Consider the following 26388-nt stretch of genomic DNA (forward strand, 5'->3'; position numbering starts at 1 on the left):
CTGAGCAAAGCCACGCCAGCAGCTATGAAATGAGCCAACATTTAAAAATAGCCTTAGAGGCAGTCATGTCCTCCTCTTCCGTAGAAAACCCTCATAAAGAAAGAAGAGGCGTACATACTCATTCCAGGGCAGTAAAACAGCAATTCTACCCCATGCAGAGAGAATTTAGCTAAAAATCTGAATTTTGGAGATACACAGCGACTCTTAACTTGTGCTGTCAGACTGGCTTCTTTCTGGGAGATCTTCTGAATGGAAGAGTCACAAGGATTTATTATCCGATTTTTTTATGTTTGTAGATGCATTTTGTTGAAAGAAGGACGTTCTCTGTGGGTTGGCTGATGAAGGTAACTTTTTGACTCATCACTCTTTTTAATTGTTCTCTAATTCCTGAGATGGATATAACTGAACAGGGTTTATAGTCACGTTTCAATCTGGGAGCATCCCCTGCCCTTTAAAAAAATATTTCTTTCCCCTCAAATGCCTTTGATGTTGGCATGAGCATAATTTTGAAGCACAGCAATAGAATTTGGAATCCAGTTTTATTGAAGATTTCCCGATTGGTAATAAAGTCACTGAAGACTGCTGATGTAGTAATAGTAACAGTAACAGTAATAGTGATTGTAATAATAACGATGTATCAATAATAATAAGCTACTGTGTAAGGACGTCATCTATACCATCTCATTTATTCCTTACCTCATCCCTAGCAGCAAGGCTTTATGACTGTGTCCATTTTAAGATGAGGACACTGAAGTTCACAGGAAAAGTGGCTTCAGTTCACACAGTGAGTAACAAGAGTTGGGCTTAGAATCTGGAGAGCCAGATTCAGAGCCAGTGTCTGGAACATTGCCTCCCACTGCCCCCTGCTCTGCTGGGCTCAGCAGTGGATTTAAGGATACGTGAGGACAGTGCTCATCTGAGGAGCAACAAACTGTCAGATGTTGATTTTTCCAGTACTTGAGACGAAAGGGGAAACGCTGGCTTACGTACCTTTCCTCTCCCGACTCAGAAAGCAGACGCATTTGTTGACAGAGCAGAGTTTTCTAGAGTGCCCTGAAGCTGGAGCAGGCTCCAAGGGTCTTCCCCTGACCCTGAGTGATGGACGCAGTGGGAAACCTGGGTTTCTACAAGAATCCAGGGATGTCTCTTCACTGGCGGGTACTCAAGAAGATCCTTCTTTTAGGATCCTTTTTCTCTTCTGGTTGGAGCCCTAAAGGAATTGTATATCACGTGTTAATTCCTGGAGGTAGCTTGCCAGTGGTGGGGGTGCCTTCCCTCTGGGCTTGGCCAGCTGGAAATCTCTCCCTCAAACCTCGGCTCAGTCTCTGCCATACTTTTTAGTTGGAATTCATGCTGCATCATTGAGCCTCTAGTGACAAAGAGCTGCAATGCCTTCTTGTGTTTCTGCCTCTCTCGGCTTTCCCGCGATGCACGCAGGTCACTTGTCATTCACTCCCATGTGTTGAGACAGTGAGGTCCTTCTCGCAGGAAGAGCTGAGTCAGTGCTGAACGCCTGCTGCTCAGGGATGCTGGCAGTGGCGTGAGCACCAAGGGAGAGACGCAAGCCAGGCAACCTGACCCAAGTGGCGCTGCCCGTTTCTGAGTGACCAGTCCCAGGCAGCTGGGCTCATTTGGGTGGGACCAGAGTTTTGTCATTTAATTATTTCAAATTTCTTGTCCTACCCTGTGACCTCTTCCTCCATCTCCTCGGATTTGTTTTATCTTCAGCAGCAGTTCTTCATGGCTTTTTGGAAGGCTACTGAAGCACCCAGGGACCCACCACGTTTGATTTCCTCCCTCCTAGTCATTCTCCTCTGGAGGGAGGGAGTTTCAGCTTCCTGTGTCTCCAGTCAGCATTGCCTGTGTGCTTACTGGGATGTGTGCTCAGAACAGGAACTGGGAATATAAGAATGAGACATGGTCCTTGCTCTCAGGGACCATTAGGCTGATGGGAAATAGGTAAGTCTACTGACTTATGAATGTGTATGTGAGTGAGGGAAGGCTTCCTGGAGGAGGTGACACCTGAGCTGTCGGGGAGCATTGTCTCAGATTCCAGTGAGTTCATTTTGGCCTTTGGGAAAAAAAACCTCACTGACCCTGAACAGGTCCCAGTCACAGGCACTGCTAATCCCTGCCTTTGGGGCTTCTGTCTTCCCCCACCTCTGCCAACCACCCATCTTTAGTTAAAGGATCTTCTGCCTTTAGATGCGCTGATCCCACTTTTTCCCTGTGAGGGTCTAGCGATGCCCATAGAGGTAGACTTTGTGACTTTGCTTGCTCTTCTTGCTTTTGATTGTGTGTTTTGTTTTGTTGCCAGAAATATTTGGTCATAGTTGCTTTTGTGCAAGCCTGAACTCATCCTTGTGTGTTGATTGATATTTAACTTAGCGTTTGGTGGACATTTGGTATTGTCTCTGTCTATAAGGTCTTGGTGGGCCATTGCCTTGGGATTTCCATGCTCTGAGACCCCTGCTCTATTTTACAGAGGTTGATTGATGTTATTGGAGAAGCTTTTCCAAACATCCAGAAAAGGGTGATTCGTGCCATATGAAATTGCCATTATTCTATCATTTTTGACCTAGAATGACAGCAGGTTCCGTATGGTTCAATTTAAGGTTAGGAGTTTGCCTCATGTTAGCAAAAAGGTATTTCTCAAGTTCTTGAGAACTTGTGACTAGTCCCATCTGTATGTCTAGTTTAAGGAAGAAGTGGGGCAGCGGGAAGCCTGGGGACTTGGTATCAGCACTGGGGCTAATTAGCTGTGTGACCAGGAGACCAGGCAGCCCCTCTCTGAGCTTGTTTTCTCAGGTTGGAGGTGTGTGTAATAACCACCAGATTCCTTTCTACCTCTGATACTTACGTAATTGACTTTCTTTTTAAAAACTGGCTAGTTCCCATTTAACTTTATTTACATTATAAATTTGCATAAAATTGATTTTAACCTGCTGCCTAATTTTTCCCATATTCTCTATCAATCGAGCCCTAACTAATGAGGTTTTATTTCTTGTGGTTGGTGCACAAGTTATGGCTTGCCTTAAAACTTAGGCTATTAAAAAACATCTGCGAGAGACTCCTTTATTTCCCTTTGTGTGGCGACAAGGGGTGAAGGCCCCCAGAACACTAGAGGGTGATGTAAGTGAAAGGGCTTTTGAACATCAATGGGTACCTTGTTTTGATTTGCTTGAAAATCACTCCGTGGCTTAACTTTCATCATTTTCAGCGTCTCTTACTTTGCCCTTCCCAGGAAGAACGCCAAAGTGTTAGGTACCCAGGAGAGAGAAGAGGGTGAGCTGAGCAAGAGAAGGCAACCAGAAAGGCAAAGCACTGCCCAAAGCCATGGAATGTGACAGCTCAGAGGGACAGGAGAGGTCACCTGGCCCATCTTCCCAGTTTAAAGAGAAGGAAAATGAGTGACTCACCCAAGGTCATGAAGCAACATAGGGACCAAATTCAGACGGGGACACAATCATAATTCCTTCTTCCCTCCCCTCGGCTCCCTAGCCTCATCCCTAAGCTCCCTCCCTCCCTCCTTCCTTCCTTCTTACCTACTCTTTATTGTGAAAAATTGCAAACACGTACAAAATTGCAAACACATGCAAAGTTGCAATAATAGTGTCACGTACCTACATGTGCCACCACCCAGCCTCAACAATTACCATCTCATAAAAAACTTATTTCATCTCCTCCCCAACTCACTTCCTTTCCTCTCCCGTTTATTTTGAAGCAAGTACCAGGTGTATCATGGAATCCATAAATATTTCAGTAAGTATCTTTTAAAGAATAATCTTTTTTTCTAAATCCAATTGCAATGCCACTCGTAAAACTAAAATGCAATAATAATTTCTCAATACGATCAACTATCCAGTCTTAGAAGGCATTGCTTAGCCATTACTTTCCAGTTTCCTGGCATCTCTGACCACCTGATTCAGGTAGGAACGTCTACAAATCATGCACTAAAGATTCACAGGAAAGCAGGGAGCCTCAAGAAGTAATTGAAATGGTTTCTGCTTAGACTTTCAAATTATCTGATATACCTAACTATTTTCTCAGTTAAAAAAAAAAAAACTCCAGAGGCTGAGAGAACACACCGTACAGCTTACATTTAACCTAAATGCTGCTGACAGCAGTTCAAAGTTCCTTTGTCCTTGTTTCACATTCCCTGAAGGTGGAACCAGCCACAACTGCCCCTGAATAAGGAATGTCTGTGTTCTTCGAGCCCTTCAGTTTCCATCCTGAGCTCTTTTCTCCTGCTAAAAAGAATCCCAGTTTTGAAAATTTTACTTGGTTTTTTTTTCCAGGAAGGTAAGAGAAGAAGATAAAGTATTTATTCAACAAACACCCAAATGAAGGTAGGTGTTGTAGTTAGAGAACTGAAATAACTTTCCCAAGAGTATTAATTTCCGGTGGCTGCTGTGACAAGTTACCACAAACTTAGTGGCTTAAAGCAACAGAAGCTCATTGTCTCATCATTCTGGAGGCCAGAAGTTTGAACCGAGTCTGAGGGGCTAAAATTAAGGTGTTAGCTGGGCTGGTTCCTTCTGGAGGCTCTGGACATGGAGTGGGAATCCGTTCTGTGCCTCTTCCAGCTTCCAATGGCTGCCTGCATTCCTTAGCTTGTGACTCATCACTCCAATCTCTGCCAGTGTGGTCATGTTGCCTTCTCTTCTGTGTCACACATCTCTTGGCCTCCTTCTTATAAGGATTTGTGATTACACTTAGGATCTACTCAGATAATCCAGGGTAATTGTCCCATGTCAAGATCTTTAATTTAATCATGGCTGTAAAGTTCCTTTGCCCCATAAGGTAACATTTCCAAGTTCCAGGCATGAGGATCTGGGTCTTCAGGGGCCAACATTCAGCCTACTACACCAAAAGTTATACCATTGTTAAGAAGCCTTTGTTTTAATGGTATGCTAATATAGGGCATCTTACTGGTTAGGAGAAAGGAACGTTGGATAAGAACATGGGTTTTGGTGTCAGACAAGCTTGAGTTTGAATCCTAGCTTGGTCTGCAATCATAGACAAGCTCTTTAACCTCTCTGAGTCCAGGGCTTCTCATCTGTACATAGAGATAGTGTAAGGACTTAATTGGCCAATCAATATAAAGTATCTTGTGCAGTGCCTGGCATAGAGTAGGCACTCCAGGAGTGATCTTCCATGTTATTGTAGTGCAAGGCTTCTTTTGACTTATCTCAAGTGGGACCCAGGCAGGACCTGATATTTTCTGTCTGGTTATAGTACATGAATGAAATCAAACACAATTTGAATGCAAGACATTTACAGGTGTCAGTAGAAATTGATGAAGAATTATTGTGTGAAAAGACACCTGAAGCTAATTTCAAATTAAGAAATATAAATCTAAAACAGAAGAATCACATTTAATGATGGAGCAACTTTTAAGTGGATTGTAAGGGCTTTTGGAGAACAGGAAATGTCACTGAGATGCAGTGTATTTGAAGACGGGAAAGAGCACTGGACCTGGAGCGAGAATACCTTTTGTTTACATTCCAGATCTGTTTCTTTTTGATTGGGACGCTCGCTCAGCCTCGGTGTCTCAATGCATGAAAACGGAACAAGATCACAGTTGTGAGGATGTAAAAATGCTTCATGTATGTTCTACAAACACTGCATAGTAAGAAGCTGTCACGAGGCCCTTTTCTCAGAAAAGAAAGAGAAGAAGCAACTACATGTGTATCTATGATGGGCTTTATTGGGTCATTAAAAAACATCAAATCAATGAATATAGTTCCTGAAATTTTGTGTAGCTTTATTTTAACACGGCTTTCTTTCCAAATGAATCCTGCCAGCTACCAACATGAGTATACATTTTATTAAAAAGTTCCATGATGCTGTAAGGCCAGATGCACGAAGCACACGCACAGCTCTTTTTCCAGTAGCAATTATCTGATGAAATTGTGCCTTGTCTGCAGCAGGCAAACCGGATATATTCCCGTTGGAGCAGGGAGCACGTGCTATGGTATTTATAAACTGTAAAAGATGTTTGTCAGCATGCACAGCACATCCTTCATCCCCAACTGCTGGCAAGAAATAGCCTCGTTGTTTCTGAGGAGCTAATGATGGATTCATAAATTCTGTCAGCAGATCTATTGCTGTAAGGGGTTCTCTCCATGGATGGTGATGACTCCAGCACGTGCAGTTCTCATCGTGGCCTGAATGGAATGGCAGGCCCAGGGTCAGACACTTGGCCCATTCTTCCCACGCTCAACCCTAACAGTTTCCAGAAGCAAGGGGAGAGTCATGGTGTACAGTCCTTGGTGTTGTAGAAAATATGGGTGGTGGGAGGTCAGCACACTCCCAGTGCTCATCTTCACCTCTCCCCCTGCCCGGCAAGAGAAAGCTTTCAGAGGCATCTCAGATTTATTCCACGGCAATGCTGGAGGAGGGGGTGGGATCTGCAAAGGCCAGGACGTTTGAATCCTTTCCAGGTTAGGATGAGAGCAAGAGGGGTTCAGGTTTGCTCTACCTTTTGCCTCAGCCCAACCTAACTGCTGAGCCCACAGAGATGAGCTGCAAGCTCACAGCCATTGACCCAGGCCCTCTTTTTTTTTTCCTTTTTTTTAAATTGAAGTATAATTAGTTTACAATGTTGTGTTAATTTCTGGTATGCAGCAGAGTGATTCAGTTATACATATATGCATTTGTTTTCATATTCTTTTTCATTTTAGGCTATTACAAGATATTGAATATAGTTCCCTGTGCTATACAGTAGGATCTTGTTGTCTACATCCTATTTTATACATAGTAATTAGTATCTGCAAATCTCAAACTCCTCCCCTTTCCCCCCTGGTAATCGTAAGTTTGTTTTCTGTATCTGTGACTCTGTTTCTATTTTGTAAATAAGTTCATTTGTGCCCTTTCTTTTTTTAAGATTCCACATACAAATGATATCATATGGTATTTTTGTTTCTCTTTCTGCCTTTACTTCACTTAGAATGATGATCTCTAGGTCCATCCATGTTGCTGCAAATGGCATTATTTTATTCTTTTTTATGGCCGAGTAGTATTCCATTGTAAAAATACACAACTTCTTTATCCAGTCATCTGTTGATGGACATTTAGGTTGTTTCCATGTCTTGGATATTGTCTATAGTGCTGCTATTAACATGGGGGTGCATGTATCTTTTTGAATTAGAGTTCCCTTGTGATATATGCCCAGGTGTGGGATTGCTGGATCATAGGGAAAGACCCAGGCCCTCTTTTCACAGCAATAGACTCAGACCCTCTTCACTCATCCCTTCTAGCTTCCAGTGGATCTGGGTGTGATCTGGCTTCTGAAGCTTTGACTTTTGTTCACCATCTGTCCTTGGATCTTGGCAAATGATTTCTCTGTTCCTCACTTTGGTTTGTCCTCATACCCGCAGTCTGTTTGTCTCCTCATTTCAGACCATTTTCAATGTGAACCGACCCTAGCTGGCCTCTTAGAAATACCCCAAGCCCCAACCGGCCAGGGACCAGCCCAATCCACTGAAAGCCCTGCAGGGAGAAACCTGGACATCTCCAGCTGTTGCAACCCATGAGCTCAGCTGACTGATTCAGGCCTGATCACACTTCACTCCAGGCTTCCTAGCAAGAGTTATCCACCACCACTGGGAGCCTGCAGTCAAGGCTAAGATAATGCATGATGTATAATAGAATTTTAAATGAACCACCCTTCCGGCATATTCCTGGGAGTTCCAGTGTAACAGTCCCCTTGTGTAACCAGCCGGCCCCAGCGGTACTTGGTGGCTCAGGGGCTTTGTAGAGTGTGTGGCTATTTGTGGCAGTGTCCCAGGTTGACAGGAAAGACCCCGGAGCTGTTCTTCTGACTGAGTGCCTTTACGACCCAGACTATTTATTTTGATTTTGCCTGACTTCATTTGTTCAATATGAATTTATTATAGGTTCCACTGTGATAAATATATATATTTATATTTAATAAATAAATCAATAAATCAATATCTCTGTATTCTGGTATACTGGTGAGGACACAGCTCCTGCTTACAGGAAGTCATGCTGTAGTGGGATGGGCATCTGGGGCTGTGGTGCCTGACGCAGAGCAGGAAAAGAGCACAGGCTTTGGAGTCCAGACCTTGGTTCAAGGTCTGGGCTTACTTTATCACTTACTGCTGTGTGACCATGGCCAGGTTCCTCAACCTCTCTGAAGCCTCTGTCTTCTCACCTCTTCCAAGGGGGCAAATAACAGCCACTTCACAAAATTGAGATAATGCACATTCAAGACACTTAGTAGGTGCTCAATAAACATTCCTTTCCTCTTCTTTTCATTCACCAATATTGCACTCTTGGCTAAGCTTTCATTACATAAGATGAACTGATGCCTTGATATGCATTTAATAAATCTGAAGAGTGTGGACTGTGAGTGAGATGATTTAGATTTACTGTCTCCTTGCTCTTCACCACATCCTTTGCCCCATAAACTCGTGTGGGTTCATCAGAATGATATCAAATGCCATTGCTGCTCTGAGCAGCCTCTTCCATCCCTGACGATTGCTGGTACAGACCTTTCCATCTTCTTCTGATGGTCGTATGCATCCTGAGGCAGGAGACCCCGAACTGTGGGCACTTCCTTGAGCAGCTACAGACTTGCTGACATTTATGAATCCAGTACTGACCTGTCAAACAATGAGGGATTCTAAAAACAACACGGGCCCAAAATAACTGCCCCGTGAACATGGTATTTGAGTGATGACAATAGTCACCATGGTCCATAAACATTTTGGCAAAGGTTTCCATCCTTCCCTGAGCACCAGACTTCTACAACAGTGTTGCATGGACTTGTCCTGGGACAAGCATCCTTCATTTCTGATGGTTAAATGTTTGAGTCCTTCTCAGGAAATCACCTGCAGTCAGCAGATCCAACAAAGCTGGAGTTTTTAAAGTAAATCTGGTGCCATTGGAACGTGCTGCTGCATTTGGAATGGCAGCTGTACAATAACAACATTATACGTGAACTTGGCATTGGTTTAAGCGCTTTGTATAAATTCACTCATTTAATCCTTACAACGACCCCATCACATAAGATGCTGCTGCTACCCACATTTTATCATTAAGAAAACTGAAGAACAGAGGAGTTCTAAAACTTGCCCAGAGTCACCCAGCTGGTTGTTAGGGAGTGAGGATTTGAACCAAGACAGCTGGTTTGACCTCAGAATTCATGCTGTCAACTGCTACAATATACTGGCTCAATACTAATTCAAGTCACATGACTAATGGCTATTTAGAAATTTAATTGAATAGATTTTGGCTATGTCAAGAGGCTGAGAGTTTTAACACTTTTTAAAGTTGAAGTATATTTGATTTACAATGTTGTATTAGTGTCTAGTGTACAGCAAAGTGATTCGGTTATATGTATATATTCTTTTTCACTACAGATCATTAAAAGCTCTTAAATGTTGTTCCCTGTGCTTACAGCAGGACTTTGTTGTTCCTCTATTCTGTACATAGTAGTTTCTATCCGAAGAGGCTGAGTTTTTAACATTTACTAGTAGGGTGACTTCCAAATCTGAATGCTGAAAACTGACTGCTTTTTATCTTGTCATGGCTGTTTTTGTTGAGGCCCTGCTGGATAATAAGGACTTTCTTGGTTACTGGGGAGAAGACTGGAGAATTGTTAGATACAAGCCTGTCAAGAGCTGTGAAGAATCTGGACTTTTGCCCTGCTTCCCTGGTAACAAGTTGGCCCGCCATAGATTCATGGATGCTGGCAGAGGACCATGATTCCTGGGTCAGAAACAAAGGGCAGGTCATTAGTCACAGCCATGACAGTAACCAGAGCAGCAGCATTTACACCTGTTTCTGAGCTCGTCTCCAAGGAGTGATGCAAAGTGGGCCTGAAGAGGACACTGGAGCTGAGGGAACTCAAATGTTTTACACCAGGAGGTAAGCATGTCTATCCTTTGCCCCAGAGGGTGACATTACCTGCATTATACTGGACAGTAAGCAAATCTGCCCTGTGTTCTGGAGGGCAATGTCTGGAGACACTCTCTCCATCTTCTGAGTCTGTTTGCTCTGCAAACATCCTTGAAAAAGTAGATCAGAACAAAAGCAATTCTTGGGTCCCTTGTGTTTCTTCTCATTTGTGAGCATGAATTGTCTCCCAATAGGTCCCTGTGCTCCTAAGAATCTAGACTTTCAATGTGCGGGTACAAATAACAGACATGAAACATTATCAGAGTAATATACGGGGATTGAATAATTTTGACTACAAACATAAAGGGCGGGCGCCTCAGAGGGAGAAGTCATTTTGGGCTGTCGGGGGGGAGTAGAGACGTCTTCATGAAAGAGGAGAGATTTCACTAAGTAGAAGAAATTGGAGAGGGACAAAAAGAACATTTTATGTGGTGACACAGCTGAGGCTAGTCATACAGGGCTTTGGACTTGGGGTCAGACCTGTGTTCCAATCACGGCTCAGTCGTTTACTGGTTATGTGCCCCAGGCAACCTCTCTGAACCTTCTCGTTGTTTATTGACTTTCTCTCCCCTTTTCTATAGGGTAGGAACACTTACTACCTGCAGATGTAGAGATCAGAATTTTGGTCAATATCATCGTGGAAAATGGCAAGACCTTTGCTTATCTCCACCCACCATGGAGAGTTAAGAAAACTGAGTTCAATTTTCTGTGTATTGGGGGAAATTGGTGATGTGGCCACACATTTCTCAGATTCTTTGAATAGCTGTTGATTCCTCTTACCTTTGCCATCAAGACACAGGCACATGATCTCCCTTCTTTGGGCAATTTTCTTTAGTTACCCAAGCCTGCCTTGACTACACTTCCTCTGATCCTGTCAGTACTGCTCTCAGTCCCTCGATTGTGCTCACATCCAAGGGTGAAGTTCTGACTCCATAGCTCAGCTCCCACGACCTCTGTGAACCCACCCAGGTCTGCCAGCTCTGCTTCCTCTCCCCTCCTCTGCCCCTAGACTTTACTAACCAGCTTGACCACAAGTGGTGTTTCTACACACACACACACACACACACACACACTTGCACACGCACATACACACACACACACACGCTACTGGTTTTTCATGGTTTTGCTTATATTGCACCATCTCTCTGGAAAGTCTTTTTTCCTACCCTTTCACCATCTCATTCCTGCTCATTCTTTACAAATCAATTCAAGAACACCTCCTCCTCCCTTAAAAACAAAATAGCTAAACTTAATGCTTCTACATGAAGTTTATCCCCTTCCCTCCTGTCTATACATCTGTCCTATACATCTGTCCATCCATCCATCCATCCATCCATCATCTATATCCTGCTGTATTTTCTCCCATTGTAATATGAAATGTGTATATGTGTGTCTTTCCACTAGACTGTAGGTTATGAAACGTGGATGATAGGCCCTCAGTGGCTATTCCTCTAATGACTAAATGAAAACAGTTGAATGATTTTGTGAACAAATGAATGAATGCTTTGGGGCCAACAAGCACACCTCTGAGTCTAGCCCCTCACGGAGAGTGCACAGCGTATCCGGGCCTCATAGCCCTTCCTGCAGGTGGGCTTGCGTAGGAAGGCGGAGGGTGGGGCTGGCTCTGGGCACAGCCTGTCTTCCTTTCCAGCTCCTTCTTACCCTCTCACCCCTTAGTCTTCCCGTCTCTATCCCTAGTCCCTTTCTCACAGGGGATTAGTCAAAGCTAAAAACCAGGAGTAGAAGGAGTTTAGGGGAGTTGATCCCTGTGTAGTCTGATATCCCCTCCTTCTAAGGTTTTCAGAGGCCTCATGAAGATCCAGGGGCCTATCGCCCTCCTCCCCTGAAAGAATCCTGAACCGTGAAATCTGGGCTAGAGAGGAACACGGGCTCTTGCAAGGCTGCTCCAACCTCCGTGCTCCATCCACAGGAATGAAGGTGGCCTCTGCTCTTTGTTACTCCCATCCAGCTTTCAGGGCCACAGTGAGGAAAAAAAATACATAAACACAAGCCTAGAGTCAACTTTGAGAAAACACGCATTACCAGGGAAGGCAGTGGACAGGTTCGTAGTCTCATGTCATCTGGGAGGGTGGGACACACTGCGTCAGCTGGCAGCCCCCATCCACACCGACTGACTGTCTTGTCTAGTTGTTTCATTTGTGCAAGTGTCTGCTTCGCCCGCTCGTCTGCCTTTGGTGTGGACCCTGGACTTGAGCCCGTCACTTCTCTTGACTGTGTATCAGGCATTGGGCTACTTTATTCACAGTTGGTGGTTTCTGCGAGTCACTGGCTGGCTTGTCAATTTGCTGATGGGACAGAGTGCAAGCTTATGCAGGGCGATCGCTTTATAAGGGCTGTTCTGGTTTCTGCTAAATAAAATATTTAGATGGCTTGCTTCTTGGCTGCAAAACAACAACGTCAACAACACAAGCAACCATAACAACATCATCTTCGACTTTTGAGCACTTCTTTGGCAGGCGCCGTGCGAGACACGTTACACTTGCTCTCGTGAAATCCCTTGAGTAAAGAATAATTTTTGGCACCATTCTACAAAGAACAAACTCAGGTACAGAGACGTTGGAGGATTTTTCCAAGGTCAAATGGGTATTAGCTTTTAAACAGGATTAAAAACTAAGTCTTTCTAACTCCACCGGCCAGCTTTTCCCAGACCACTGTGTCTTCTGGTGCACTTGGCGGTATCCCCATCAGCCGAGGGACAGCTGCCTGGAAACACTGGGCCGGGGGGTGGGTCTCATGCAGGATCCCTGTGTGACAAGTGCTTCAATCTCTCATCTCCGTCTCCGAATAGCTACTGTGGGAAGGCTTTTGCTGCAGCACTAGTTATAACCCAGAGACACTTACTCCTTTCTGCACCCATTCTGCCTTCTTTTCAGTCTAGGAAGGTCAGTCTTTCTCAAAGCCCTTCTCTTCACCTCTGCCTGTCCATTTGTTTATTTGTTCATGATTCATTCATTCATTCACTTACTCAGTACTTACTGATCACCGGCTGGGTGTGAGACACTGTACCTGGCAATGGTAGTAATAGCGGCTTGTCCTTCAGTGCCAGTCCTTCAAGGTTTCCGTCCACCTGTCATCCCCTTTCTGTCACTGGCGCCCCATCTTTGTCTTGCTGGTTCATTCCAACATTGCCAATAAAAATGCCCAAATCTTTTCCATTCTCTTTTGCCCCCTTGTTCGTGTCACCTAAGTTTTCCTCTTCTGAGCCAAGCTTCTAATGAATTGCCTGCAACATAGAAAACAAAACTGTGGTTATTGGGGAAAAGGGTAGGGGAGGGATAGATTAGGAGATTGGGATTAACAGGTACACATTACTATATATAAAATAGATAAACAGCAAGGACCTACTGTACGGTACAGGGAACTGTACTCAATTTCTTGTAATGCACCGTAATGGAAAAGAAACTGAAAAATAATATATGTATGTATGTATATGTATAACTAAATTGCTTCACTGTACATCTGAAACTGACATTGTAAATCAACTACACTTCAAAAAAAACAAGAAAAAAAATTTTTTAAAAGGAATTGCCTACAAATCAGCAGCCCTTCCTGTCTGCATGATCCCCGCAGTCTGGGTCCTCTCCCCGGTCACTCTCCTCGGTCACTCTCCTGGCACTGCCCTTACCAGAGTCACTCCACTGCACACTCCGAGTCCCCATGGTACTGGCCTCTCACCACACGGGACAGCTTTGATTCCTCCCTCTTTCTGGAGACTATCCTTGGTGTCTTTGACCCTACTCTCTGGGTTTTTTGAAATTTCTGAATGTTCTTTCTCTGTCCTCTTTAGGGCTTGTTCACTCTCTGTCTAGTACTTAAGGGTGGGTTCCATGCAAGGTGGCTTCCTTTGGCCCAGTGCTTCCCTATCCATGCATGCTCTTCCCTACATGACCCCATCTACTCGTGAGGTAAACGTAGTCATTTATATTTTAGCACTTCCTCATTCCCTGGGGCCTCAGATCGACAGAGAAACCTCTTGTGGAACAACACTGGGATCTACCACCAGGTCCCAAACTAAACTTGTCATCTTCCTAAGATGATGACCCTCTGTCTGTCTGTTCCAGGGAGTGGCAGCACCATCCCCCAGTTATCCCAGCCAGGGGCCTGGAAGTCACCTCCCAGAGCTGCTCAAGTCAGGCCCTCCTTCCCTCCTTCCTTCCTTCCCTCCTTCCTTTCTTCCTTCCTTCTCTTCTTTCCCTTCTTCCTAATTCCCCTATTCCTCAAGTCTTGTGCTAGTCAGTGGGAAAACAAAAGTAAGAAAACACAAATTCTTGGCCTCTGCCTTCATGACTCTAGTAGGAATGACTGACTTAATCAAAGAACTGGAAAAAGAAATGGAGCACTGCATTTGTGATAAATATTGGTTTGGAAACATAAAATAAGAATCTTCCCCATAGGAAGTGAGGTTTAAATTGATATTGAAGAAATAATACGTACTAACTCACTAAAGGATAGAGGACAGGTTCTCAGCAGAGGGAATGGCACGTACAAAGGCCCTGGGGAGAGGAAGCCAGTGCTTTGAAGGAACAGAGACAAGTCTGGAGTGGCTGCCACAGGGAACAGTGGAGCATGAGCGAGGCTGGATGGGGCAGGGACCACGTAGGGCTCGGTGGATCATCTGAGGGGTTCTGGTCTTTATCCTACGAGCACACAAGAAGTTGTTTAAGGGTTTAAGCAGAGGAGTGACATGATCATTTTAAAATTTTGTCTTCAAGTGTGGAGAATGGAGAAGAGAGGAGAAAGCATGGACGTGGGGATGTTGATTAAGAGGCATGAGATGATGGTGGCTTATAACACTGCCAAGAACAGAGAGCTGTGGGTCACTTTACAAAAAGTCTATCAGTTTGGCTTGAAAGAACTCAATTCTCCTCTCTGGGGGGGTTAACCTGACTGTTCAACTATGGGAGCCCTGCTTCTTCCACAGATCAAGGGACTTAGTAAAATGATTTAACTTGAATCCCCCTCGAGGAAACTGCTTTGCCACCACAGGAGGCAGGTTTCCCATGATTCCTCCCTGGGCACTGAGTCCCTGTCAGACGGCACGAGCCGGGAGGTGGAGGTCACCCTGTCAGCAGTGCCCTCAGATCCCTGTCCAGAGAGGCTCAGCCGTGCCGAGCCCCCAGCGGCCAAGGAAGGCCCAGGGACAGCGCCAGTGCCTCGGGGAGTGGTGGCGCCCTCCTTCCTCCTTGGCCCTGGCGGACCTCTGTGTGAGGTCACGTGCAGCCTGGTTGAACTGAGGCCACTTTTAACTGCCAACGGGCCTAGGATTTTTAAATGAATTCATTATTTTTATAATTAAACTTTAGAACTGAATTGTCACATGGAGCTGGAGTCTCAGTGTGAAACACATCTTGAATTTTTCCCTAGGGTACCACTTTCTCCCAGGTCTGTGGATATTTATTGAATGAAGGTGCAATCTATTTGCCAGCATTTTAGGAAGCCTCATCTTGCAAGAACATCAGAGCAACAAGTAGATGATAAAAGGACATTGGGCATACTGGGGAAAACCCTGGTCATATGCAAGGATTTGAAGGGGGTGACTGGAGTGCAGGGTGATGGGGGGCACCACATGAAGGAAGAAACGGGGGGGCATTTGGCAGTAAGAGAGCCGCATGGAGAGAAAGGGGTGCGGGAATTGTGCTGTGCTATCAAATCTGGGGAAAGAAGAATATGATCAAAAAAGATTTTAAAGAAACTCTGCTGTTTTACTGGAGTAACAGTCCTCTAATTTCCCTCAGAAGCCTTCACTAAGGCTTAATGTTATTCTTCAAGGTCTTTGCAGTTTGATTTGTGTCTTATTTCATGGGTCAAGAGGCAGAGGCATGCCTCAAGGAAGCCCAGACATTTGGGTTTACAAATAAACAAATGAACGCGTCTGGACTGCTTCACTGCACTGTGTGTCTGGCAGGACCTTGGGGTTGGCACTAAGCTTTGCTGGTGTCGCAGACTATTGGCGGAACGAACAGTACAGGGACTTTAGACAAATATGCACATTGGCTCATTCTGGGCTCTCAGAAATTCATCGGCTGTCAGAATTGGAAGGCATCTTGTAAATCACTGAGCATTTTAAAGACGGGGAAACTGAGGCTCACAAAGGGATGTCACATGATATGAAACTTCTCAGGAACTGGAACTTGACATTCTTGGGACAAGAGCTTCTTTCTTGCTTGCTTCTTTTCCCCAGCTCTCTCACTTCCTTAGCCTCAGTAGCCAAAGTGGACTTGACATAGAAACACTCAATGTCAATTAAGACTCTTCTGGTTGCAAACAACAAAAACAGTTTCCAGATAACTTAAGCCAAAGAGGGGATTCATTAAAAAAACACTAGGGAGATTCATTGATCCGCAGGAAAAACAGAACACCAAGTCGTGGGAGGCAGGACCAGGGCAGCGGCAGGGACGCCAAGGACGCCTTCCTGGGGCCCTTGCTGACTGACTCCAGCTGCTGGGTTTTTGGACTCCGAATGGTCATGTGGTTCTTTAAAAAGCATTGTTTCCCTCCTCTTTTACAATCTCAACTGAAAGCATTCTTAAGAATCAAAATGACTCCCATGATTCTTGTCTGTTCCAAAGAATCAGAACTTTGGCTGATGATGAAGATCACTTTTGCCACTTTGTGTTCAAGTCTTTGGTTAAATGCTTTGGGCACGATAGGCGTTAGGAAGTGTGGGAGCAATTGGAGGAAACCTAATGCATTTCACAGGAAAGGCTGCACTTCAGCTAAATGGGCAGGTGCTAACTGGGCTAGGATGCTTGGGCATTGGTGGAGATGGGAGAGTGTTCTGGGCTGAGAAAACTTGGGTCAAAGGCAACGCTGGAGCAAAGGGCGCATATTGGGTTGAGAATGAGAAACTGAGGCTACCAAGGAAGGTCAAGGGAGCGGCAGCAGGCCACAGAGGGCACTGTGACCTGGGCTGAAAGCCTGTATTTTATCCCCTGTCCAGTGGGTAGTCTTTGGGGGCAGCATTAAGAAGAGGATAACCTTCTGCAGCCTTTGTTCTAGAGAGCTTTCTTTGGCAGCTACATGGAGAATGGACCAAGAGATAGTGAGGGCAGTAAGAATAGATAGAAACCAGGAAGTGAGGATATAAAAATGGGATATTCAACATTTCTGCAACAGGCTAGTAAAATTTAGGAACAAAAAGAATCTGCTGGCAGTTTTCAGTTGTACAGTGAGGTCCTGTTATCACAAGGTTGATCTGTTAGACTGACTCACAGCCCAGACTTGCAGTGGCCTTGGAGTGAGGTCCCTGTGTGCACCTGCCCTCAGGTCAGCTGCCCTCAGTTGCCTGCGGAGGTGACATGGAGTCTCATGTGGCCTACTGTTCAGAGTGTCTTTCTTTTTTATTTTCACTCAGGTCTTTCTCTTTGGGAATTGGCCAAGTGGAAGGGCCACCCTCTGGTCACATGACAGGTTGGAGCCCACTCCCAGGCTGCCAAGAGAACTAAGGAGTTGCAGCACGTGGGACCTTGTCTGAGGCCATGTTACAGTCCCAAGTGCCAGGCTTGCTAGGCAGGGCGACAGCTCCCAGGCTGGGACCGTGTGGATTTCTGCTGAGGCGCTGGTCAGCAGGGCCAGCGTGTGTGATCCAGAGTGCAGTCACATCAGCCCTCCAGAGGAGCAGAGGCTTCTTCTCAGCGGCTGGGCAGGCGGGTGGGGCTGCAGCACAGCACTGGGTACCCGCCCCCTCATCTTGGGGCCCGTGACTTTGCTGATACTCCCCTGCTCTTTGACATCAGCCTCATCATTTGTCTGTCTACCTCCACCTTCTGTCCATCTAATACCTCGTCTTCATACTGTCATATTCTTTTGGTCTTTCCAACTCTGTCATTTTCTTTTTAATTAAATTAAAAAAATATATAATTGTGGCAAAACACAGAGAACATAAAATTGACCATCTTACCCATTTCTCAGTGCCCATCAGTAGTGTTAAGTACTTTTCACATTGTTGTACAACCAACCTCCAGAATTCTTTTCATCTGGCAAACTTGACACTCTTTACCCACTGGATGACACCCTCTCCCTCTCCTCTGCCAGCCCCTTGGCAGCCTTTTTTCTACTTCCTGTTTCTGTGAACTTGACCACTCTATGGACTTCACATCAGTGGAATTTTACAGCATTTTTGCTTTTGTGACTGGCTTATTTCATTTAATATATCTTCAAGTTTCGTGTGTGTTGTAGCACGTAACAGGATTTCCTTCCTCTTTAAGGGTGAATAATATTTCATTATTTGGACATAGCACATTTTGTTTGTCCATTCATCTGTTGATTGATGCTTGGATTGCTTCCAGCCTTTGGCTCTGTGGATAATGCTGCTAAGAACATGGGTGTACAAACCAACCACATCCTTTCTGGAATAGAGTCCCATCTCCTGGGCTCACCCCTGCCTTTCTTCCATCTAGAGAGCAAGGACATGGCAGGTTTTTCTGCTCTCTGCCAAGCCATTCTCCATCCAGGTGGCCAAAAGGAGTTTCTGTTCTACCAGGACATTCTATATTGTTTCACCTGGGTGGTTTAACCCTCACCCCACCAACTGCCACATTTTTAAGTGTTCCTTTGTGAATTTTTTCTCAGAAATTTTGCCTCCCAACTTCTTTCCCATTGTTTACTTCTGAAGGAACAGAACAGGAGCATCAGTGCACGTGGGAGCTGCTCCCTAAGGGTGTCTCCCAAGGAAAACCGTCCGAGCCAGAGGAGAGCACACAGCAGATGAGGGACAGGCAGAGCCCCTGCCCTTGGCGGGATCATCGGTTACGAGGATGACCTGCACTGGAATTGCTGGGTCTCCTCACTGCTGCCACGTGGGAAGAATGTTACAGATGGTTGGGAACTGTGGGCCCAGGAAAGAGCATGGGTCCTGCCAGGGTGATCTGTCACTCGAATATGAAAGAAAAAGGGACCAGGAGAGGAGAGCATAGTGGTGTGGGGCCCGTGTGCATGGGGGAGGGAGAGAGGAATCAGTGCCTGAAGGTTTTTCTAGGAAACTTTTTGGGTGCTGGGATGTATAAAACCCGTGCATTGGTGCCCCCCTTTAAAGACCTACACCATTTTCTTTGATGCGATTATGCTTCCTTTGCACGTGACTCCATGCGGAGGCTGGGCTGTGTGGGGCTCCCCAGGATTCATTAAAGTTAAATGTTGATTCCAAAGCCTCTTGTCTTTGGTCTTCGGTCAGCGCTTCCTTCGTTTGAGTTTTGCTGTGTTTCATTTTCCCTGGTTTCCTCTTAGATCTAGAGAGCAGATAGTTTATGGTTTCCTTCCTAACTTGCCATCTTGCTCTAGGACCCGGGAAAAGTAAAATGGGGCCTGTAGAAAAGCACAAACAAGAGGAAGGCAATTTTGTTCTTTATGTAGGAATTCAAGCTTTAAACTGGAAAAAAGTTTCCTTGAGTAATGCTTTCCTGAGGAAATGGGAAATATTATTTCACACAATTTTTCCCATATTACACCTAATAAGCAAACTAATATTTCTTAAAATTATATAATACTTCCTATGTTATGTTTTTATAAGCAGCTAGCTTGAGGAACATTTCCTTACCGTTGGCCTGGTATTTGAGATCATGTGCCTTGAATGTTATTAAAGAAAACCTGTTCTAATTAGCAGAGAGGCCATGGAAGACTTGGAAGGATTTAGGATGCAGACCAGGGATGAACCCGGGAGTTCCTGCATTTTGCTGGGTCCTTGCCTCCTGCCCTCTGCACCACACTTCCTCTCTTTGTGCGATGCACCCATCAGAAGAGCCACCATGAATTTCAATTAACGTTTCCTTCGAGATCTAAGACAATCCCTTTATTAGCTTCCTGGCCCCCATTTCTCACCATCATTTTAAGCTATTTGTTTAATTTCAGGGCTGACTGGTCGCCAGAAATGTTGTTTGCACTAAAGCAAGTAATTTCAAGCATCGACATTTAATAATTATCGAATTCTTCCATTCAGAAAAATCTCCCTAGGACGTGATTATGCGATTAGGAGATAGCGGCTTTAGAGAAGCTGACGTTTTAAGGCCACGTGCTTGTGGGAGTGGGGCTATCCTCAGGAGGGGTTTAGAGAGGGGTGTGAATATTTTGTTACCTGGTGCTTTAAATCTGACTTCGTCCCCTCCGTCTACATGACAGTCATACATTTTCAGTTCCAGTTAGTGTCTTTGGTGGAACTCTGAGATCGCTTTGTTTTCTCTTGGTGCTTAATAATTTATGGAAATTTTTCCCATGTGGATTTCATCCTTATGTCAGGTAGACTGAGAAAGGGTGGTAAACTTTCATCATTTCACTATTCTCCCTGGCTCATACTAGTACTAACTGGTTTATCTAGACAATTATTGGCAACTCGTCAGTCACCAACCACATCCCTGTTCTGATTCCTTCCTTCTGCAAATCTTGCATCAGCAACAGAGAGAATCTCTTTTGGTTTTGGAGGTTTGCCTGATTAACAAGTTTATTGAGCCATATAATTTTTGCTTCTTTATGCACATTTCCTTTCTCCAATTCCTCTGGTGGCAAAGATCGTCTTTCTTCTGGGAAACACCTTCATGTGCTCTCTGTTGGAGCTAATGCTTCCACTTGTCAGTCACAGGAGCGGGCAACGCCCCAGGCCTTTCAGGGTCCTCCTGAGTCTTTTGTAAAAATTCAAATTTGAGTTTCCTGTATTTTACCTGGCAATGCTCTTCTCATCAAATAACCATATTTTAGGAATGTACTTAGACTGATGTGAGATTTCTAAAGTTAGGAAAGCATCCTACATGAATATCATTCGTACCTATGGTATAAAATTTAAATTTAACTGAGTATCCTGTACTTTCATTTGCTGCCTGTATTTCCTACCCACCTCGGGCATCTTCCTAATTTGATGATACAGCACCTGCATTCTAGTATCCAAGAACCATCTTATTTTTCTGATTCGCGGTCAAAGACGCAACAACTGGGTTCAAGCCTCTTCAATGGACACCCGTCTCTCAGGTGTCTGAAGGCAAGGGACGTTACTGTTAATAAAGCACTATTCCCTGGCTCATGTGGGAGGGAGGAGAGAACTGAGGAGAACTAACATTTACCAATGGTCTCTCACTTGTTAAACTTGGGGAGAAGTTTGTACTCAGTGGCTCATTTAATCTTGTGACAGCCATGTGAAATAGACAGATTCCATCCATCCCCATTTTAAAAATAAGGGAACTGAGACCCAGAGAGGCACAGAGTTTTGTTTGTTCATTTTTGACAAAGTCCTGTTTATTTTAGAAGCATAAACAGAGGAACTAGAGAGGAGTGATGAGAACAGGACACCAGTTCCCTTGACAGGGCCAGATCCAGCAGGGCTCTGTCTGTGTCTGTGCTCAAGGCTGACCAGCAGCCGAGACCTGACTTTTCCTGTGAGGACAGGGTGTGTGGACAACCTGGGCGGAGGTGAATCTTCCATGTGGTTGGGAGTGGGGTAAATTGTCTCTGAGTCCCTCTAATCCATGTGAAAAAGACCAAAGGACCCAAACAAACACCCTTGGCCAAGAGAACCCCAGGCTGGCTCTGTGCCTAGAAGAGGTGAAGTAATCTGCCCCCAAACTTATATCATGAAAGTAGTACCAGAGTCAACTGACCCCAAGCCCATATTGTTTCCATAGGTTCAGTTTCTTGGGGAGAGGACAGTTTGTAGTACCTTTTAGCAGAGTGGGACATTCCCAGGGCACTGAGATGAGAGCCAGCAGAAAGCTGTGACTGCCAGTGTCCAGCTCTGGACCAGAGGATCTGAGACCTCTACCCACACCCTGCTAAATGGACGGATAAAGCAGATGAACCTCAAACATATGAAAAATGTTCAAACTCACTCATAATTAGAGAAATGTATATTAAAGCATCACAAGATACCATTTCTCAGCTATCAGATTTGCAAAGATTAAAAAGGTTAATTAAACAATGTGCTGGTAAGTCTATGGGAAAGACTTTCTGCTCTACACTGCTGGTGGGAATGCCAACTGGTACAACTCATCTGGAGAGGAATTTGGTAACGCTTGTCAGAACTATAAATGCATTTACCTTTCGACACAGCAATCCTGCTTCTTGGAATCTACCCTGACGACCTATCTCAACAGTATGAAAATACACATGCACCAGTTTCTTCATTCCAGCATTATTTACAATCGTGACATACCGGTTATAGCTTAGCTAACAGCATTGCACCAATGTTAATTTTCTGGGTTTATAATTTTATGATTTTGCTATGGTTATGTAAGGTGTTAACATTAGGGCAAGCTGGGTGAAGGGTCCTATTCTGTACTGTTTTTACAAGTGTAAAATTACATCAGAATAAAAAGTTAGAACTCCAACAAGGAAGCAGATTTCTCATCACCTCATGTGGGGCATGAGGTCAGGACTGGACCAGCAGTAAAGAATCAGAGCTGCTCGAGTGCCTCGTCCTTGGGTCCGGTGCATCCTGCAGAAGCGGATAGGGCTGACCTTGCAGGCAGGTGGTCATGAGAGAGAGTGGAGGGTGGAGACGGTCATCAGCCATGTCCTTGCTGAGACTCTGAGGAACAGCACACTCTGGTAGGAGAAAAACTGAGGACAGCTTGCCTGCCCAGACCACGCCACTATCTAATGTTCAAATCAAGTCACTGAAGGATGTCCTTGGAAACAGTTTCATTATTTTAAAGTCTCATCTCATGTGTGTGAGAGATTTACCGTCCTCTCCCAGTCACTGGTTATTTGTATTGTATATTCAAACACCTTGAACTATTAAGACGACATGCAGCTGTCTCGTTATGTGACATTTTCAGTCCTACAGAGAGAAGGGCTATGAATTGCTTAAGATGAGGAATCAGTTCTTTCTTCCAAATGACTTGCTCAAAAATGCAGGGCTCTTGTTTTTAAAAGGTGGTAAAGTTGACAAATGAATCAGAGTGTCCTTAAGATGACTTGGGTGTTTCGAACATTCTTTGTCTTTTCTAATTTATACTTTATAGTAAAATAGAGATTAGCTGATTTTATTTGCTTTTCTTAATTGTTTTGTCAGAGCTGGGCTTTGGGCTTCAGGAATACCTCACCAAAACATTAATCCCGTAATCCTGTGGAAAGAGGGTGAATTAATGGGTGTATGGGGAATGTTTTAACGATGCAGCTCCCCTAAATCTGTGTTCACTCTGCTGCCAGCTTCCTGGGGTCAACACCAAGGCAGGGCAAGCACAGCCCTGTCATGGGTCCTTACTTTCTGTGTCAGGGAGCATCTCCATGGGGCCTCCTACTTTGAGCACCAGCATGAACTGGATACCATGCTGAGGCTGATACATCACTTAATAACCCCAGTAATGATATTAAGGCTCAGAGAAGTTAAGTGCCTTCCTGGAGGTCACAAGGCTAATACATAGTGGAGCTGGAGTTTGAATCTGTCTGTCTCCCAAGTCCATAGATTTTTTGTAGTAAGCATGTTACCAGGTAGGGGAAGACCAGTTTGGCCAACTCTGCCACCCTACTGAGGCCTGGCTCTGCCCACATGTATGGGGAAAAATAATGGGGTGCCCTATATCAGAAGGGGCATCTCATTTCTGTTCTGAAAATGGCAGCATCTGTCCATTGTTCCCATTCAAGGTCTAGAATATTTCCCCAGCATCCAAGTCATTTGGAAAGAAGCCTCATTTGCCAATTAAGAGTGTCCTACACGGGAGACCTCAGAGCAAACCCAGCCTTACCACCTTCTGACACTAGAGCCTCATGACTGTCACACCAGGGTGGGGGATGCCAAGGACCTCCCTCCTTCCTTTTCAAGGGAAGGTTCCATTTGTGTTTTGAAAAGAGCACAGGTTTGCACAGGCAAAACATTATCTGACATACATTTCAAAAATTTTCTCCTAGAAGAAATAAAAGCAAGAATAAACAAATGGGACCTAATGAAACTTACAAGCTTCTGCACAGCAAAGGAAACCAGAAGTAAAACAAGAAGAAAACCTACAGAATGGGAGAAAATTTTTGCAAGTGAAACCGACAAAGGCTTGATCTCCAGAATATATAAGCAGCTCATACGACTCAATAAGAAAAAAATAAACAACCCAATCCAAAAATGGGCAGAAGACCTAAACAAGCAATTCTCCAAGGAAGGCATACAAATGATCAAAAAGCACATGAAAAAATGCTCAATATCACTAATTATCAGAGAAATGCAAATCAAAACTACAATGAGGTATCACCTCACACCAGTCAGAATGGCCGTCATTCAAAAATCCACAAATGACAAATGCTGGAGAGGCTGTGGAGAAAGGGGAACCCTCCTACACTGCTGGTGGGAATGCAGTTTGGTGCAGCCACTATGGAAAACAGTGTGGAGATTCCTCAAAAGACTAGGAATAGACTTACCATATGACCCAGGAATCCCACTCCTGGGCTTGTATCCAGAAGGAAATCTACTTCAGGATGACATCTGCACCCCAGTGTTCATAGCAGCACTATTTACAATAGCCAAAACATGGAAACAGCCTAAATGTCCATCAACAGGTGACTGGATAAAGAAGAGGTGGTATATTTATACAATGGAATACTACTCAGCCATAAAAACTGACAACATAATGCCATTTGCGCAACATGGATGCTCCTGGAGAATGTCATTCTAAGTGAAGTAAGCCAGAAAGAGAAAGAAAAATACCATATGAGATCACTCATATGTGGAATCTAAAAAACAAAAACAAACACAAACAAACAAAAACAAAGCGTAAATACAGGACAGAAATAGACTCACAGACAGAGAATACAGACTTGTGGTTACCAGAGGGGAGGAGGGTGGGAAGGGAAAGACTGGGATTTCAAAATTGTAGAATAGATAAACAAGATTACACTGTAAAGCACAGGGAAATATACACAAAATGTTATGATAACTCACAGAGAAAAAAATGTGCCAATGAGTGTGTATATGTCCATGAATGACTGAAAAATTGTGCTGAACACTGGAATTTGACACAACATTGTAAAATGATTATAAATCAATAAAAAATGTTAAAAAAATAAATAAAATGAACTATAACCAAAAAAAAAAAAAAAAAAAAAAGAGCACAGGTTTGGAGTCACACCAGACTGTGAACACTGTCTCACCAGTGTTTTCTTGGATAAACAAATCACCTCTCCATATTTTAGTCTTCTTTTCTATAAAGCAGGGATGGCAGGCAATACTTTTCACAGAATTATTGTCTGCATTTAATGACACAACAGAGAAAACATCTAATACATAGTAGGCACTGAGTAAATGTTAATTATTTAGACAAGCACTGTGAATTCTCAATACGGCATTTCCCCCATCTTTTCCCTCCACAGTGCTCGGCTTATTTCCAACGAAGAAGAATAAAGTTGCAAAGCCTGCTACCTCTCAGAATTATTTTTATTTCTAGAGGACAGAAACTCTGCCAAGGAGGAAAATGGGAGTCCTCCCAGGCTTTTGTGAAGGTTTTATTTGTATGCACAAGCAAGCAAGTCTTCTTTATTCTGAAGATGAATTTCATTCTAATGGTGCCAATGAATCTTTTAAAATTTCGTAATTGCCATTCCTAGCATGTTCCAAACTGAAAGATAACAAAAGAATCAGGTGCCCAGTTCAGATTGGATTTGGAGATGGATGTGCATTTGAAAATGCTTCAGCAGCTCCCTGAGTCATCTCAGTTCACTGAGATGAGCAACTGAGCTAGATCCTGGAGTCAACCACATCAGCCCAGCCCTGGCCTGCCAGTGGTACCCAGAAAGATCCGATGGTACAAGTCAGGCCTCAGAGGGTGCTGAGCTACGTACCTCTCCCACCTCCCTAGCCCTTACAATTTACAAAGGCTCAGTAGTTCTTTCAAAAGTTCTTGAGAACAGATAAGGCCAAGACTATAGATAAGGCCACCTTATAGATGAGGAAATTGTAGTTTCTGTAGTTTATCATTTTCTGTAGTTCTTTCAAAAATTCTTGAGAACAGATAAGGCCAAGACTATAGATAAGGCCACCTTATAGATGAGGAAATTGAGGTTGTGACTCTGTAAACCAAAGAGATCCTTGGGAACAGGTATTATTTTTTACTTAAATTTATATTTTCAAAGCCTTATGAATTTAAAAAGACCCATATTAAGGCAAATCATTGTCTCGGAACATTGTGGATGAAGGGAAACCTCTCAAAGTTTCAGAAAAAGAAGAAAGCAATTCACATAAAAGAGAACAAGAATGGAAAACCGCGTCTTCGATAGTAATGGGAAACCAGAAGATTATGTGGTAATAATGGTGACATTTTGAGAAAATATGACTTCCAGTCCAGAACTCTATATCCAGCCACAAAAAAAAACTATTCAGTATGAGGGCAAAAATAAAGATATTTTTCACCGTGAAAGGTCTGATACTTTCATTTCCCATGCATCTTTTATTAAGAAGCTACAGATACACCTGCTAAAATGAGGGAGTAAACCATGGAGACAGAAAGAACCATGGAGACGGAAAGATTCAGGAAACAGGAC

At 44.1% G+C, this 26388-nt stretch overlaps 1 long non-coding RNA gene across 1 annotated transcript; it reads left to right on the plus strand.

Moving 5' to 3' along the window:
* The first annotated feature begins 1195 nt into the window (after positions 1–1195).
* On the plus strand, positions 1196–5705 carry LOC123614638 (uncharacterized). Its single transcript, XR_006722084.2, has 3 exons — positions 1196–1959; positions 4299–4349; positions 5512–5705. It is a non-coding gene; the product is annotated as an uncharacterized LOC123614638 (long non-coding RNA).
* The last annotated feature ends 20683 nt before the right edge of the window (positions 5706–26388 follow it).

This window comes from Camelus bactrianus, chromosome 15 (assembly GCF_048773025.1).
Source record: "Camelus bactrianus isolate YW-2024 breed Bactrian camel chromosome 15, ASM4877302v1, whole genome shotgun sequence".
In the NCBI taxonomy this organism is placed as follows: Eukaryota; Metazoa; Chordata; class Mammalia; order Artiodactyla; family Camelidae; genus Camelus; species Camelus bactrianus.